We start from the raw sequence: 15,967 nt of genomic DNA, 5'->3' as shown, positions 1-15,967 counted from the left end.
AAATTATGTCTGAAAAACTCTTATATAATAGTGTGTCATTAATATCGTAAGGAAAAAGTCAGTGGAAAGAATTTCATAAATAAACATGAAAAAAGCTGTAGTATAATACTGAATGACTTTTGAAAAATTACAATAGAATAAAAAATAAAATTATATTATTATTAAATTCATAGTACATTATATCATAAAAAAATGCCATAGATTATACGACAATAAAAATAATAATTCATAAAAGAATAAGTATGAAACATCATGGAAATGTCATAGTACGTGTCCAAAATAGCACCAAAAAAGTCACACTATAGTATGTCGTCCAAATACTAACAAAAAGTCGTACTATAGTATGTTGTCCAAAATATGGTCAAAAAGTAACACTATATTATGTCGTCCAAAATATGACCAAAAAGTCATACTATAATATGTTGTCAAAAATATGCACAAAAAGTCACACTATAGTATATCATCTAAAATAAGATAAAAAACTCACACTATAGTAGGGGTCCAAATTATATCATGTGAAAATACCTGGGGGCCAAGTGTTTTTTGCCTCATATAGCTTATTTAAAAAACAAGTACACACAAACAAAGAATACAAAATTCAACAGTTTCATCTTTCACTGAAAATGTATTCAATTTTACATCATTCCTGAAAGCAGCGTTCCTTATTGTCCACTGTACACGTCTTTTCTGTGGCCATGTCTGCTTCATGAATTTATGAAAACACATTAGTTCCTGCTTGATGCGTGTCTAGGAGCTGTATTACAGTCCTTCCATTGTGAGCTGAAGGGAAAAAAGGCAAAGTGATCATGCTTGATGAACAAATATTGTGTGGCAGGCCAGAGTATATTTTGAAAGTCAAGCCAAGGTCTGCTTAAAATTGGTCTAAGGGCCACAATTGGCCCCAGGGCTGGACTTTGGACATGCCTGTACTATACTATAGCATTTTTAACCATTTTTTGCGACATGTAATATTATGAAGTTTCTGACCTTTTTTTCGACATTGTGTACTATGACGAGTTTGTACAAGCTATAATACGGCGTTTTCAGCCACAATCTCACATTTAAAAGTGCCAGATTCAGTGTCACTGGTGAAGTTTTGGTGTGTATACAGGTCTGAGGTTATTAAAATCAATTCCATTTGATCTTTTTGTGTTTTGTCTGCTGGCGATTATGACAGGGGTTATTGAACAGTCACTGGATGTTGTTTTACTGCAGGGGGAGCTGGTGGTGCTACGGAGGGGAGTGGAGAGTGTACCTGGGCCAAGTGAGGTCGGTAGTCAGTCACGTGATGCTGTGGACGTTGGTGATGAGCCAAGGTTGTGTGCCTTGCCGTTTCCCGGCGGAAGGTCTTCCCTGGAGGTCAGGGGCGAAGGGGCTCAGCCCGGGAAGGACCCCCTGAGTGTCTGTTGACGGCTGTCTGCAGCATCCACTGGCGGTTCTTCGTGGTGGTGGAGTGAACTGCCCGACCAGTGGAGTGGAGTACGTATGTCGCCAGAATGGAGATGAAGGAGAAGCCCTCGCACCAACCAACTCACTCTTACGGCCAAGGCGCACCACCTCTGTCCAGGACGGCTGGGGCGGCTGAGGAGTGGAACTGTGAGCTGGTACCAAGGGCTTAGTTCTTACCTCGGGATCATCTGGTGCTGTGTTGTCCGGGTCCAGAGGAGCACCGGTGGTGTTCTGTTCGGGCCCAATGCCCCTGCAAACAACGTTTCGATAATGGCCTCCGCTGCTGGATCCTCCAGGTACACAGTGGTAGTGCCGGCATGCGTCAAGTGGAGGTTGGTGCAGAAGCCGAGATGATAGATGACACTGGGGAGCGGGGCGATTGAGTCACCGGAGGACAAGAAAGCCAGACTGGGATAGGAGATATGTTTTGCTTGAACATCCGGTCCTTTGCCCAAAGCTCCGACTTTAGGCGCTGCATGTCTTGGTTTAAAAGTGAGTAGTGGTGTTTGCAGTCCCCCCACACAGCCATTATTGTTGAATCCAGGCCGAAAATGACACAAAAAACATCCCAGTCGTTTAAAAGTGAAGATGTTTTCAACCAATTTTTTTGGCATGTCAAAATTTGACATTTTCGCCATACTGTACTATTGCCATTTGGGGCAATTTTTTGACATGCTAAATTATGAGATTTGTTGGCCTTTATTAGCACTTTGTATGCTATGGTGTGTCTATACAAGCTATTCTATGTCGTTTTCAGCCATTTTTAGGAGCGGTCAAATTTGGACTTTTTTTGCCATACTATACTATTGCCTTGTTGGCCATTTTTTTCGACATGCTAAAATATGAGGTTTTTGGCCTCTTTTGGTCTTTATTTTCACTTTGTATACTATAACGCGTCGCTACAAGCTATTCTATGTTGTTTTCAGCCATTTGTAGGAGCGGTCAAATTTTGACTTTTTTCGCCATACTATACTGTTGCCTTGTTGGCCATTTTTTATCGACGTGCTGAAATATGAGGTTTTTGGCTTTTTTTGTTCTTTATTTCCACGTTGTATACTATAACGCGTCTCTACAAACTATTCTATGTTGTTTTCAGCCATTTTTAGAAGTGGCAAAATTATCACTTTTTTCGCCATACTATATTATTGCCTTGTTGGCCATTTTTTTTCGACATGCTGAAATATGAGGTTTTTGGCTTTGTTTGGTCTTTATTTCCACATTGTATACTATAACGCGTCTCTATAAGCTATTCTATGTTGTTTTCAGCCATTTTTAGAAGCGGCACAATTACCACTTTTTTCGCCATACTATACTATTGCCTTGTTGGCAATTTTTTTCAACGTGCTAAAATATGAGGTTTTTGGCCTCTTTTGGTCTTTATTTCCACATTGTATACTATAACGCGTCTCTAGAAGCTATTCTATGTTGTTTTCAGCCATTTTTAGGAGCGGCCAAATTTTCACTTTTTTCGCCATACTATACTATTGCCTTGTTGGCCATTTTTTTCGACGTTCTAAAATGTGAGTTTTTTGGCCTCTTTTGGTCTTTATTTTCACGTTGTATACCATAACGCGTCTCTACAAGCTATTTTACGTTGTTTTCAGCCATTTTCAGGAGCGGTCAAATTTTGACTTTTTTTGCCATACTATACTATTGCCTCGTTGGCCATTTTTTTCGACGTGCTAAAATATGAGTTTTTTGGCCTCTTTTGGTCTTTATTTTCACTTTGTATAGTATAACGCGTCTCTACAAGCTATTCTACATTGTTTTCAGCCATTTTTAGGAGCGGTCAAATTTTGACTTTTTTTGCCATACTATACTATTGCCTTGTTGGCCATTTTTTTCGACGTGCTAAAATATGAGGTTTTTAGCTTTTTTTGGTCTTTATTTCCACATTGTATACTATAACGCGTCTCTACAAGCTATTCTATGTTGTTTTCAGCCATTTTTAGAAGCGGCACAATTACCACTTTTTTCGCCATACTATACTATTGCCTTGTTGGCCATTTTTTTTGACGTGCTAAAATATGAGTTTTTTGGCCTCTTTTGGTCTTTATTTCCACGTTGTATACTATAACGCATCTCTACAAGCTATTCTACGTTGTTTTCAGCCATTTTTAGGAGCGGTCAAATTTAGACTTTTTTTGCCATACTATACTATTGCCTTGTTGGCCATTTTTTTCGACGTGCTAAAATATGAGGTTTTTGGCCTCTTTTGGTCTTTATTTTCACTTTGTATACTATAACGCATGTCTACAAGCCATTCTACGTTGTTTTCAGCCATTTCTAGGAACAGCCAAATTTTGACTTTTTTCGCCATACTATACTATTGCCTTGTTGGCCATTTTTATCGACGTGCTAAAATATGAGTTTTTTGGCCTCTTTTGGTCTTCATTTTCACTTTGTATACTGTAACGGGTCTCTACAAGCTATTCTACGTTGTTTTCAGACATTTTTAGGAGAGGTCAAATTTTGACTTTTTTCGCCATACTATACTATTGCCTTGTTGGCCATTTTTTTTGACGTGCTAAAATATGAGTTTCTTGGCCTCTTTTGGTCTTTATTTCCACGTTGTATAATTTAACGCGTCTCTACAAGCTATTCTATGTTGTTTTCAGCCATTTTTAGGAGCGGTCAAATTTTGACTTTTTTTTGCCATACTATACTATTGCCTTGTTGGCCATTTTTTTCGACGTTCTAAAATATGAGTTTTTTGGCCTCTTTTGGTCTTTATTTTCACTTTGTATGCTATAAAGCGTCTCTACAAGCTATTCTACGTTGTTTTCAGCCATTTTTAGACGCGGCCAAATTTTGACTTTTTTCGCCATACTATACTATTGCCTTGTTGGCCATTTTTTTCGACGTTCTAAAATATGAGTTTTTTGGCCTCTTTTGGTCTTTATTTTCACTTTGTATGCTATAAAGCGTCTCTACAAGCTATTCTACGTTGTTTTCAGCCATTTTTAGACGCGGCCAAATTTTGACTTTTTTCGCCATACTATACTATTGCCTTGTTGGCCATTTTTTTCGACGTGCTAAAATATGAGTTTTTTGGCCTCTTTTGGTCTTTATTTCCACGTTGTATAGTATAACGTCTCTTCAAGCTATTCTATGTTGTTTTCAGCCATTTTTAGGAGCGGTCAAATTTTGACTTTTTTCGCCATACTATACTATTGCCTTGTTGGCCATTTTTTTCGACGTGCTAAAATATGAGTTTTTTGGCCTCTTTTGGTCTTTATTTTCATTTTGTATACTATAACGCGTCTCTATAAGCTATTCTGCGTTGTTTTCAGCCATTTTTAGGAGCGGCCAAATTTTGACTTTTTTTACATACTATACTATTGCCTTGTTGGCCATTTTTTCGACGTGCTAAAATATGAGTTTTTTGGCCTCTTTTGGTCTTTATTTTCACTTTGTATAGTATAACGCGTCTCTACAAGCTCTTCTATGTTATTTTCAGCCATTTTAGGAGCGGTCAAATTTTGACTTTTTTTCCCCATACTATACTATTGCCTTGTTGGCCATTTTTTTCGACGTTCTAAAATATGAGTTTTTTGTCCTCTTTTGGTCTTTATTTTCACTTTGTATACTATAACGCGTCTCTACAAGCTATTCTATGTTGTTTTCAGCCATTTTTAGGAGCGGTCAAATTTTGACTTTTTTCGCCATACTATACTATTGCCTTGTTGGCCATTTTTTTCGACGTGCTAAAATATGAGTTTTTTGGCCTCTTTTGGTCTTTATTTTCACTTTGTATACTATAACGCGTCTCTATAAGCTATTGTATGTTGTTTTCAGCCATTTTAGGAGCTGCCAAATTTTGACTTTTTTCGCCATACTATACTATTGCCTTGTTGGCCATTTTTTTCGACGTGCTAAAATATGAGTTTTTTGGCCTCTTTTGGTCTTTATTTTCACTTTGTATACTATAACGCGTCTCTATAAGCTATTCTGCGTTGTTTTCAGCCATTTTTAGGAGCGGCCAAATTTTGACTTTTTTCGCCATACTATACTATTGCCTTGTTGGCCATTTTTTTCGACGTGCTAAAATATGAGTTTTTTGGCCTCTTTTGGTCTTTATTTTCATTTTGTATACTATAACGCGTCTCTATAAGCTATTCTGCGTTGTTTTCAGCCATTTTTATGAGCGGTCAAATTTTGACTTTTTTCGCCATACTATACTATTGCCTTGTTGGCCATTTTTTTCGACGTGCTAAAATATGAGTTTTTTGGCCTCTTTTGGTCTTTATTTTCACTTTGTATACTATAACGCATCTCTACAAGCTATTCTATGTTGTTTTCAGCCATTTTTAGGAGCGGTCAAATTTTGACTTTTTTCGCCATACTATACTATTGCCTTGTTGGCCATTTTTTTCGACGTGCTAAAATATGAGGTTTTTGGCTTTTTTTGGTCTTTATTTCCACGTTGTATAGTATAACGCGTCTCTACAAGCTATTCTATGTTGTTTTCAGCCATTTTTAGGAGCGGTCAAATTTTGACTTTTTTCGCCATACTATACTATTGCCTTGTTGGCCATTTTTTTCGACGTGCTAAAATATGAGTTTTTTGGCCTCTTTTGGTCTTTATTTTCATTTTGTATACTATAACGCGTCTCTATAAGCTATTCTGCGTTGTTTTCAGCCATTTTTAGGAGCGGTCAAATTTTGACTTTTTTCGCCATACTATACTATTGCCTTGTTGGCCATTTTTTTTCGACGTGCTGAAATATGAGGTTTTTAGCTTTTTTTGGTCTTTATTTCCACGTTATATACCATAACGTGTCTCTACAAGCTATTCTATGTTGTTTTCAGCCATTTTTAGGAGCGGCAAAATTACCACTTTTTTCGCCATACTATACTATTGCCTTGTTGGCCATTTTTTTTTCGACGTGCTAAAATATGAGGTTTTTGGCTTTTTTTGGTCTTTATTTCCACGTTGTATACTATAACGCATCTCTACAAGCTATTCTATGTTGTTTTCAGCCATTTTTAGGAGCGGTCAAATTTTGACTTTTTTCGCCATACTATACTATTGCCTTGTTGGCCATTTTTTTCGACGTGCTAAAATATGAGTTTTTTGGCCTCTTTTGGTCTTTATTTTCACTTTGTATACTATAACGCATGTCTACAAGCCATTCTACGTTGTTTTCAGCCATTTCTAGGAACAGCCAAATTTTGACTTTTTTCGCCATACTATACTATTGCCTTGTTGGCCATTTTTATCGACGTGCTAAAATATGAGTTTTTTGGCCTCTTTTGGTCTTCATTTTCACTTTGTATACTGTAACGGGTCTCTACAAGCTATTCTACGTTGTTTTCAGACATTTTTAGGAGAGGTCAAATTTTGACTTTTTTCGCCATACTATACTATTGCCTTGTTGGCCATTTTTTTTGACGTGCTAAAATATGAGTTTCTTGGCCTCTTTTGGTCTTTATTTCCACGTTGTATAATTTAACGCGTCTCTACAAGCTATTCTATGTTGTTTTCAGCCATTTTTAGGAGCGGTCAAATTTTGACTTTTTTCGCCATACTATACTATTGCCTTGTTGGCCATTTTTTTCGACGTTCTAAAATATGAGTTTTTTGGCCTCTTTTGGTCTTTATTTTCACTTTGTATGCTATAAAGCGTCTCTACAAGCTATTCTACGTTGTTTTCAGCCATTTTTAGACGCGGCCAAATTTTGACTTTTTTCGCCATACTATACTATTGCCTTGTTGGCCATTTTTTTCGACGTTCTAAAATATGAGTTTTTTGGCCTCTTTTGGTCTTTATTTTCACTTTGTATGCTATAAAGCGTCTCTACAAGCTATTCTACGTTGTTTTCAGCCATTTTTAGAGCGGTCAAATTTTGACTTTTTTTCGCCATACTATACTATTGCCTTGTTGGCCATTTTTTCGACGATGCTAAAATATGAGGTTTTTGGCTTTTTTTGGTCTTTATTTCCACGTTGTATAGTATAACGCGTCTCTACAAGCTATTCTATGTTGTTTTCAGCCATTTTTAGGAGCGGTCAAATTTTGACTTTTTTCGCCATACTATACTATTGCCTTGTTGGCCATTTTTTTCGACGTGCTAAAATATGAGTTTTTTGGCCTCTTTTGGTCTTTATTTTCACTTTGTATACTATAACGTCGTCTATAAGCTATTCTGCGTTGTTTTCAGCCATTTTTAGGAGCGGCCAAATTTTGACTTTTTTCGCCATACTATACTATTGCCTTGTTGGCCATTTTTTTCGACGTTCTAAAATATGAGTTTTTTGGCCTCTTTTGGTCTTTATTTTCACTTTGTATACTATAACGCGTCTCTATAAGCTATTCTGCGTTGTTTTCAGCCATTTTTAGGAGCGGTCAAATTTTGACTTTTTTCGCCATACTATACTATTGCCTTGTTGGCCATTTTTTTCGACGTGCTAAAATATGAGTTTTTTGGCCTCTTTTGGTCTTTATTTTCATTTTGTATACTATAACGTCTCTATAAGCTATTCTATGTTGTTTTCAGCCATTTTATGAGCGGTCAAATTTTGACTTTTTTCGCCATACTATACTATTGCCTTGTTGGCCATTTTTTTCGACGTGCTAAAATATGAGTTTTTTGGCCTCTTTTGGTCTTTATTTTCACTTTGTATACTATAACGCATCTCTACAAGCTATTCTATGTTGTTTTCAGCCATTTTTAGGAGCGGCCAAATTTTGACTTTTTTCGCCATACTATACTATTGCCTTGTTTGCCATTTTTTTCGACGTGCTAAAATATGAGGTTTTTGGCTTTTTTGGTCTTTATTTTCACTTTGTATACCATAACGTTTCTACAAGCTATTCTACGTTGTTTTCAGCCATTTTTAGGAGTGGTCAAATTTTGACTTTTTTCGCCATACTATACTATTGCCTTGTTGGCCATTTTTTTCGACGTGCTAAAATATGAGTTTTTTGGCCTCTTTTGGTCTTTATTTTCACTTTGTATACTATAATGCGTCTCTATAAGCTATTCTGCGTTGTTTTCAGCCATTTTTAGGAGCGGTCAAATTTTGACTTTTTTCGCCATACTATACTATTGCCTTGTTGGCCATTTTTATCGACGTGCTAAAATATGAGTTTTTTGGCCTCTTTTGGTCTTCATTTTCACTTTGTATACTGTAACGGGTCTCTACAAGCTATTCTACGTTGTTTTCAGACATTTTTAGGAGAGGTCAAATTTTGACTTTTTTCGCCATACTATACTATTGCCTTGTTGGCCATTTTTTTTGACGTGCTAAAATATGAGTTTCTTGGCCTCTTTTGGTCTTTATTTCCACGTTGTATAATTTAACGCGTCTCTACAAGCTATTCTATGTTGTTTTCAGCCATTTTTAGGAGCGGTCAAATTTTGACTTTTTTTGCAATACCATAGTCTTGTCTTTTTGGCCATTTTTTCGACGTGCTAAAATATGAGTTTTTGGCCTCTTTTGGTCTTTATTTCCACGTTGTATAGTATAACGCGTCTCTACAAGCTATTCTATGTTGTTTTCAGCCATTTTTAGGAGCGGTCAAATTTTGACTTTTTTCGCCATACTATACTATTGCCTTGTTGGCCATTTTTTTCGACGTGCTAAAATATGAGTTTTTTGGCCTCTTTTGGTCTTTATTTTCATTTTGTATACTATAACGCGTCTCTATAAGCTATTCTGCGTTGTTTTCAGCCATTTTTAGGAGCGGTCAAATTTTGACTTTTTTCGCCATACTATACTATTGCCTTGTTGGCCATTTTTTTCGACGTGCTAAAATATGAGTTTTTTGGCCTCTTTTGGTCTTCATTTTCACTTTGTATACTGTAACGGGTCTCTACAAGCTATTCTACGTTGTTTTCAGACATTTTTAGGAGAGGTCAAATTTTGACTTTTTTCGCCATACTATACTATTGCCTTGTTGGCCATTTTTTTTGACGTGCTAAAATATGAGTTTCTTGGCCTCTTTTGGTCTTTATTTCCACGTTGTATAATTTAACGCGTCTCTACAAGCTATTCTATGTTGTTTTCAGCCATTTTTAGGAGCGGTCAAATTTTGACTTTTTTTTGCCATACTATACTATTGCCTTGTTGGCCATTTTTTTCGACGTTCTAAAATATGAGTTTTTTGGCCTCTTTTGGTCTTTATTTTCACTTTGTATGCTATAAAGCGTCTCTACAAGCTATTCTACGTTGTTTTCAGCCATTTTTAGACGCGGCCAAATTTTGACTTTTTTCGCCATACTATACTATTGCCTTGTTGGCCATTTTTTTCGACGTTCTAAAATATGAGTTTTTTGGCCTCTTTTGGTCTTTATTTTCACTTTGTATACTATAAAGCGTCTCTACAAGCTATTCTATGTTGTTTTCAGCCATTTTAGAGCGGTCAAATTTTGACTTTTTTCGCCATACTATACTATTGCCTTGTTGGCCATTTTTTTCGACGTGCTAAAATATGAGTTTTTTGGCCTCTTTTGGTCTTTATTTCCACGTTGTATAGTATAACGCGTCTCTACAAGCTATTCTATGTTGTTTTCAGCCATTTTTAGGAGCGGTCAAATTTTGACTTTTTTCGCCATACTATACTATTGCCTTGTTGGCCATTTTTTTGACGATGCTAAAATATGAGTTTTTTGGCCTCTTTTGGTCTTTATTTTCATTTTGTATACTATAACGCGTCTCTATAAGCTATTCTGCATTGTTTTCAGCCATTTTTAGGAGCGGTCAAATTTTGACTTTTTTCGCCATACTATACTATTGCCTTGTTGGCCATTTTTTTCGACGTGCTAAAATATGAGTTTTTTGGCCTCTTTTGGTCTTTATTTTCACTTTGTATAGTATAACAGCGTCTCTATAAGCTATTCTATGTTGTTTTCAGCCATTTTTAGGAGCGGTCAAATTTTGACTTTTTCGCCATACTATACTATTGCCTTGTTGGCCATTTTTTTCGACGTTCTAAAATATGAGTTTTTTGTCCTCTTTTGGTCTTTATTTTCACTTTGTATACTATAACGCGTCTCTACAAGCTATTCTATGTTGTTTTCAGCCATTTTTAGGAGCGGTCAAATTTTGACTTTTTTCGCCATACTATACTATTGCCTTGTTGGCCATTTTTTTCGACGTGCTAAAATATGAGTTTTTTGGCCTCTTTTGGTCTTTATTTTCACTTTGTATACTATAACGCGTCTCTATAAGCTATTCTGCGTTGTTTTCAGCCATTTTTAGGAGCGGCCAAATTTTGACTTTTTTCGCCATACTATACTATTGCCTTGTTGGCCATTTTTTTCGACGTGCTAAAATATGAGTTTTTTGGCCTCTTTTGGTCTTTATTTTCATTTTGTATACTATAACGCGTCTCTATAAGCTATTCTGCGTTGTTTTCAGCCATTTTTATGAGCGGTCAAATTTTGACTTTTTTCGCCATACTATACTATTGCCTTGTTGGCCATTTTTTTCGACGTGCTTAAATTTTAGTTTTTTGGCGTCTTTTGGTCTTTATTTTCACTTTGTATACTATAACGCATCTCTACAAGCTATTCTATGTTGTTTTCAGCCATTTTTAGGAGCGGTCAAATTTTGACTTTTTTCGCCATACTATACTATTGCCTTGTTTGCCATTTTTTTCGACGTGCTAAAATATGAGGTTTTTGGCTTTTTTTGGTCTTTATTTTCACTTTGTATACCATAACGCGTTTCTACAAGCTATTCTACGTTGTTTTCAGCCATTTTTAGGAGTGGTCAAATTTTGACTTTTTTCGCCATACTATACTATTGCCTTGTTGGCCATTTTTTTCGACGTGCTAAAATATGAGGTTTTTGGCCTCTTTTGGTCTTTATTTTCACTTTGTATACTATAATGCGTCTCTATAAGCTATTCTATGTTGTTTTCAGCCATTTTTAGGAGCGGTCAAATTTTGACTTTTTTGCCATACTATACTATTGCCTTGTTGGCCATTTTTTCGACGTGCTAAAATATGAGTTTTTGGCCTCTTTTGGTCTTTATTTTCACTTTGTATAGTATAACGCGTCTCTACAAGCTATTCTATGTTGTTTTCAGCCATTTTTAGGAGCGGTCAAATTTTGACTTTTTTCGCCATACTATACTATTGCCTTGTTGGCCATTTTTTTCGGCGATGCTAAAATATGAGTTTTTGGCCTCTTTTGGTCTTTATTTTCACTTTGTATAGTATAACGCGTCTCTATAAGCTATTCTATGTTGTTTTCAGCCATTTTAGGAGCGGTCAAATTTTGACTTTTTTTTGCCATACTATACTATTGCCTTGTTGGCCATTTTTTTCGACGTGCTAAAATATGAGTTTTTTGGCCTCTTTTGGTCTTTATTTCCACGTTGTATAGTATAACGCGTCTCTACAAGCTATTCTATGTTGTTTTCAGCCATTTTTAGGAGCGGTCAAATTTTGACTTTTTTCGCCATACTATACTATTGCCTTGTTTGGCCATTTTTTTTCGACGTTCTAAAATATGAGTTTTTTGGCCTCTTTTGGTCTTTATTTTCACTTTGTATACTATAACGCGTCTCTACAAGCTATTCTATGTTGTTTTCAGCCATTTTTAGGAGCGGTCAAATTTTGACTTTTTTCGCCATACTATACTATTGCCTTGTTGGCCATTTTTTCGATGTGCTAAAATATGAGTTTTTTGGCCTCTTTTGGTCTTTTTTTTCTCTTTGTATACTATAACGCATCTCTATAAGCTATTCTGCGTTGTTTTCAGCCATTTTTAGGAGCGGTCAAATTTTGACTTTTTCGCCATACTATACTATTGCCTTGTTGGCCATTTTTTCGACGTGCTAAAATATGAGTTTTTTGGCCTCTTTTGGTCTTTATTTTCACTTTGTATAGTATAACGTCTCTATAAGCTATTCTATGTTGTTTTCAGCCATTTTTAGGAGCGGTCAAATTTTGACTTTTTTCGCCATACTATACTATTGCCTTGTTGGACATTTTTTCGACGTGCTAAAATATGAGGTTTTTGGCCTCTTTTGGTCTTTATTTCCACGTTGTATAGTATAACGCGTCTCTACAAGCTATTCTATGTTGTTTTCAGCCATTTTTAGGAGCGGGCAAATTTTGACTTTTTTCGCCATACTATACTATTGCCTTGTTGGCCATTTTTTTCGACGTGCTAAAATATGAGTTTTTTGGCCTCTTTTGGTCTTTATTTCCACGTTGTATAGTATAACGCGTCTCTACAAGCTATTCTATGTTGTTTTCAGCCATTTTTAGGAGCGGTCAAATTTTGACTTTTTTCGCCATACTATACTATTGCCTTGTTGGCCATTTTTTTCGACGTGCTAAAATATGAGTTTTTTGGCCTCTTTTGGTCTTTATTTTCACTTTGTATAGTATAAATCGTCTCTAAAAGCTAATCAATGTTGTTTTCAGCCATTTTTAGGAGCGGTCAAATTTTGACTTTTTTCGCCATACTATACTATTGCCTTGTTGGCCATTTTTTTCAACGTGCTAAAATATGAGTTTTTTGGCCTCTTTTGGTCTTTATTTTCACTTTGTATAGTATAACGTCTCTACAAGCTATTCTATGTTGTTTTCAGCCATTTTTAGGAGCGGTCAAATTTTGACTTTTTTCGCCATACTATACTATTGCCTTGTTGGCCATTTTTTTCGACGTTCTAAAATATGAGTTTTTTGGCCTCTTTTGGTCTTTATTTTCACATTGTATAGTATAATGCGTCTCTACAAGCTATTCTATGTTGTTTTCAGCCATTTTTAGACACGGCCAAATTTTGACTTTTTTCGCCATACTATACTATTGCCTTGTTGGCCATTTTTTTCGACGTGCTAAAATATGAGTTTTTTGGCCTCTTTTGGTCTTTATTTTCACTTTGTATAGTATAACGCGTCTCTACAAGCTATTCTATGTTGTTTTCAGCCATTTTTAGGAGCGGTCAAATTTTGACTTTTTTCGCCATACTATACTATTGCCTTGTTGGCCATTTTTTTCGACGTGCTAAAATATGAGGTTTTTGGCCTCTTTTGGTCTTTATTTTCACTTTGTATAGTATAACGTTGTCTCTACAAGCTATTCTATGTTGTTTTCAGCCATTTTAGGAGCGGTCAAATTTTGACTTTTTTCGCCATACTATACTATTGCCTTGTTGGCCATTTTTTCGACGTGCTAAAATATGAGGTTTTGGCCTCTTTTGGTCTTTATTTTCACTTTGTATACTATAACGCGTCTCTACAAGCTATTCTATGTTGTTTTCAGCCATTTTAGGAGCGGTCAAATTTTGACTTTTTTCACATACTATACTATTGCCTTGTTGGCCATTTTTTTCGACGCTAAAATATGAGTTTTTTGGCCTCTTTTGGTCTTTATTTTCACTTTGTATACTATAACGCGTCTCTACAAGCTATTCTATGTTGTTTTCAGCCATTTTTAGGAGCGGTCAAATTTTGACTTTTTTCGCCATACTATACTATTGCCTTGTTGGCCATTTTTTTCGACGTGCTAAAATATGAGGTTTTTGGCTTTTTTTGGTCTTTATTTCCACGTTGTATAGTATAACGCGTCTCTACAAGCTATTCTATGTTGTTTTCAGCCATTTTTAGGAGCGGTCAAATTTTGACTTTTTTCGCCATACTATACTATTGCCTTGTTGGCCATTTTTTTTCGACGTGCTAAAATATGAGTTTTTTGGCCTCTTTTGGTCTTTATTTTCACTTTGTATAGTATAACGCGTCTCTACAAGCTATTCTATGTTGTTTTCAGCCATTTTTAGGAGCGGTCAAATTTTGACTTTTTTCGCCATACTATGCTATTGCCTTGTTGGCCTTTTTTCACGACGTGCAAAAATATGACTTTTTTGGCCTCTTTTGGTCTTTATTTTCAGTTTGTATATTATAACGCATGTCTACAAGCTATTCTACGTTGTTTTCAGCCATTTTTAGGAGCGGTCAAATTTTGACTTTTTTCGCCATACTATACTATTGCCTTGTTGGCCATTTTTTTCGACGTGCTAAAATATGAGTTTTTTGGCCTCTTTTGGTCTTTATTTTCACTTTGTATACTATAACGCGTCTCTATAAGCTATTCTGCGTTGTTTTCAGCCATTTTTAGGAGCGGCCAAATTTTGACTTTTTTCATATACTATACTATTGCCTTGTTGGCCATTTTTTCGACGTGCTAAAATATGAGTTTTTGGCCTCTTTTGGTCTTTATTTTCACTTTGTATAGTATAACGCGTCTTTATAAGCTATTCTATGTTGTTTTCAGCCATTTTTAGGAGCGGTCAAATTTTGACTTTTTTCGCCATACTATACTATTGCCTTGTTGGCCATTTTTTTCGACGTGCTAAAATATGAGTTTTTTGGCCTCTTTTGGTCTTTATTTTCACTTTGTATAGTATAACGCGTCTCTACAAGCTATTCTATGTTGTTTTCAGCCATTTTTAGGAGCGGTCAAATTTTGACTTTTTTCGCCATACTATACTATTGCCTTGTTGGCCATTTTTTCGACGTGCTAAAATATGAGTTTTTGGCCTCTTTTGGTCTTTATTTTCACTTTGTATAGTATAACGCGTCTCTACAAGCTATTCTATGTTGTTTTCAGCCATTTTTAGGAGCGGTCAAATTTTGACTTTTTTCGCCATACTATACTATTGCCTTGTTGGCCATTTTTTTCGACGTGCTAAAATATGAGTTTTTTGGCCTCTTTTGGTCTTTATTTTCACTTTGTATAGTATAACGCGTCTCTACAAGCTATTCTATGTTGTTTTCAGCCATTTTTAGGAGCGGTCAAATTTTGACTTTTTTCGCCATACTATACTATTGCCTTGTTGGCCATTTTTTTCGACGTGCTAAAATATGAGTTTTTTGGCCTTTTTTTGGTCTTTATTTTCACTTTGTATAGTATAACGTCTCTACAAGCTATTCTATGTTGTTTTCAGCCATTTTTAGGAGCGGTCAAATTTTGACTTTTTTCGCCATACTATACTATTGCCTTGTTGGCCATTTTTTTCGACGTGCTAAAATATGAGTTTTTTGGCCTCTTTTGGTCTTTATTTTCACTTTGTATAGTATAACGCGTCTCTACAAGCTATTCTATGTTGTTTTCAGCCATTTTTAGGAGCGGTCAAATTTTGACTTTTTTCGCCATACTATACTATTGCCTTGTTGGCCATTTTTTTCGACGTGCTAAAATATGAGGTTTTTGGCTTTTTTTGGTCTTTATTTTCACTTTGTATAGTATAACGCGTCTCTACAAGCTATTCTATGTTGTTTTCAGCCATTTTTAGGAGCGGTCAAATTTTGACTTTTTTCGCCATACTATACTATTGCCTTGTTGGCCATTTTTGTTCGCCGTGCTAAAATATGAGGTTTTTGGCTTTCTTTGGTCTTTATTTCCACGTTGTATACTATAACGCGTCTCTACAAGCTATTCTATGTTGTTTTCAGCCATTTTTAGGAGCGGTCAAATTTTGACTTTTTTCGCCATACTATACTATTGCCTTGTTGGCCATTTTTTTCGACGTGCTAAAATATGAGGTTTTTGGCC

Source organism: Plectropomus leopardus, chromosome 11 (genome assembly GCF_026936395.1).
Source record: "Plectropomus leopardus strain MGB_pleo_1.0 chromosome 11, ASM2693639v1, whole genome shotgun sequence".
Taxonomy (NCBI): Eukaryota; Metazoa; Chordata; class Actinopteri; order Perciformes; family Serranidae; genus Plectropomus; species Plectropomus leopardus.
This window is presented reverse-complemented; position numbering follows the sequence as displayed.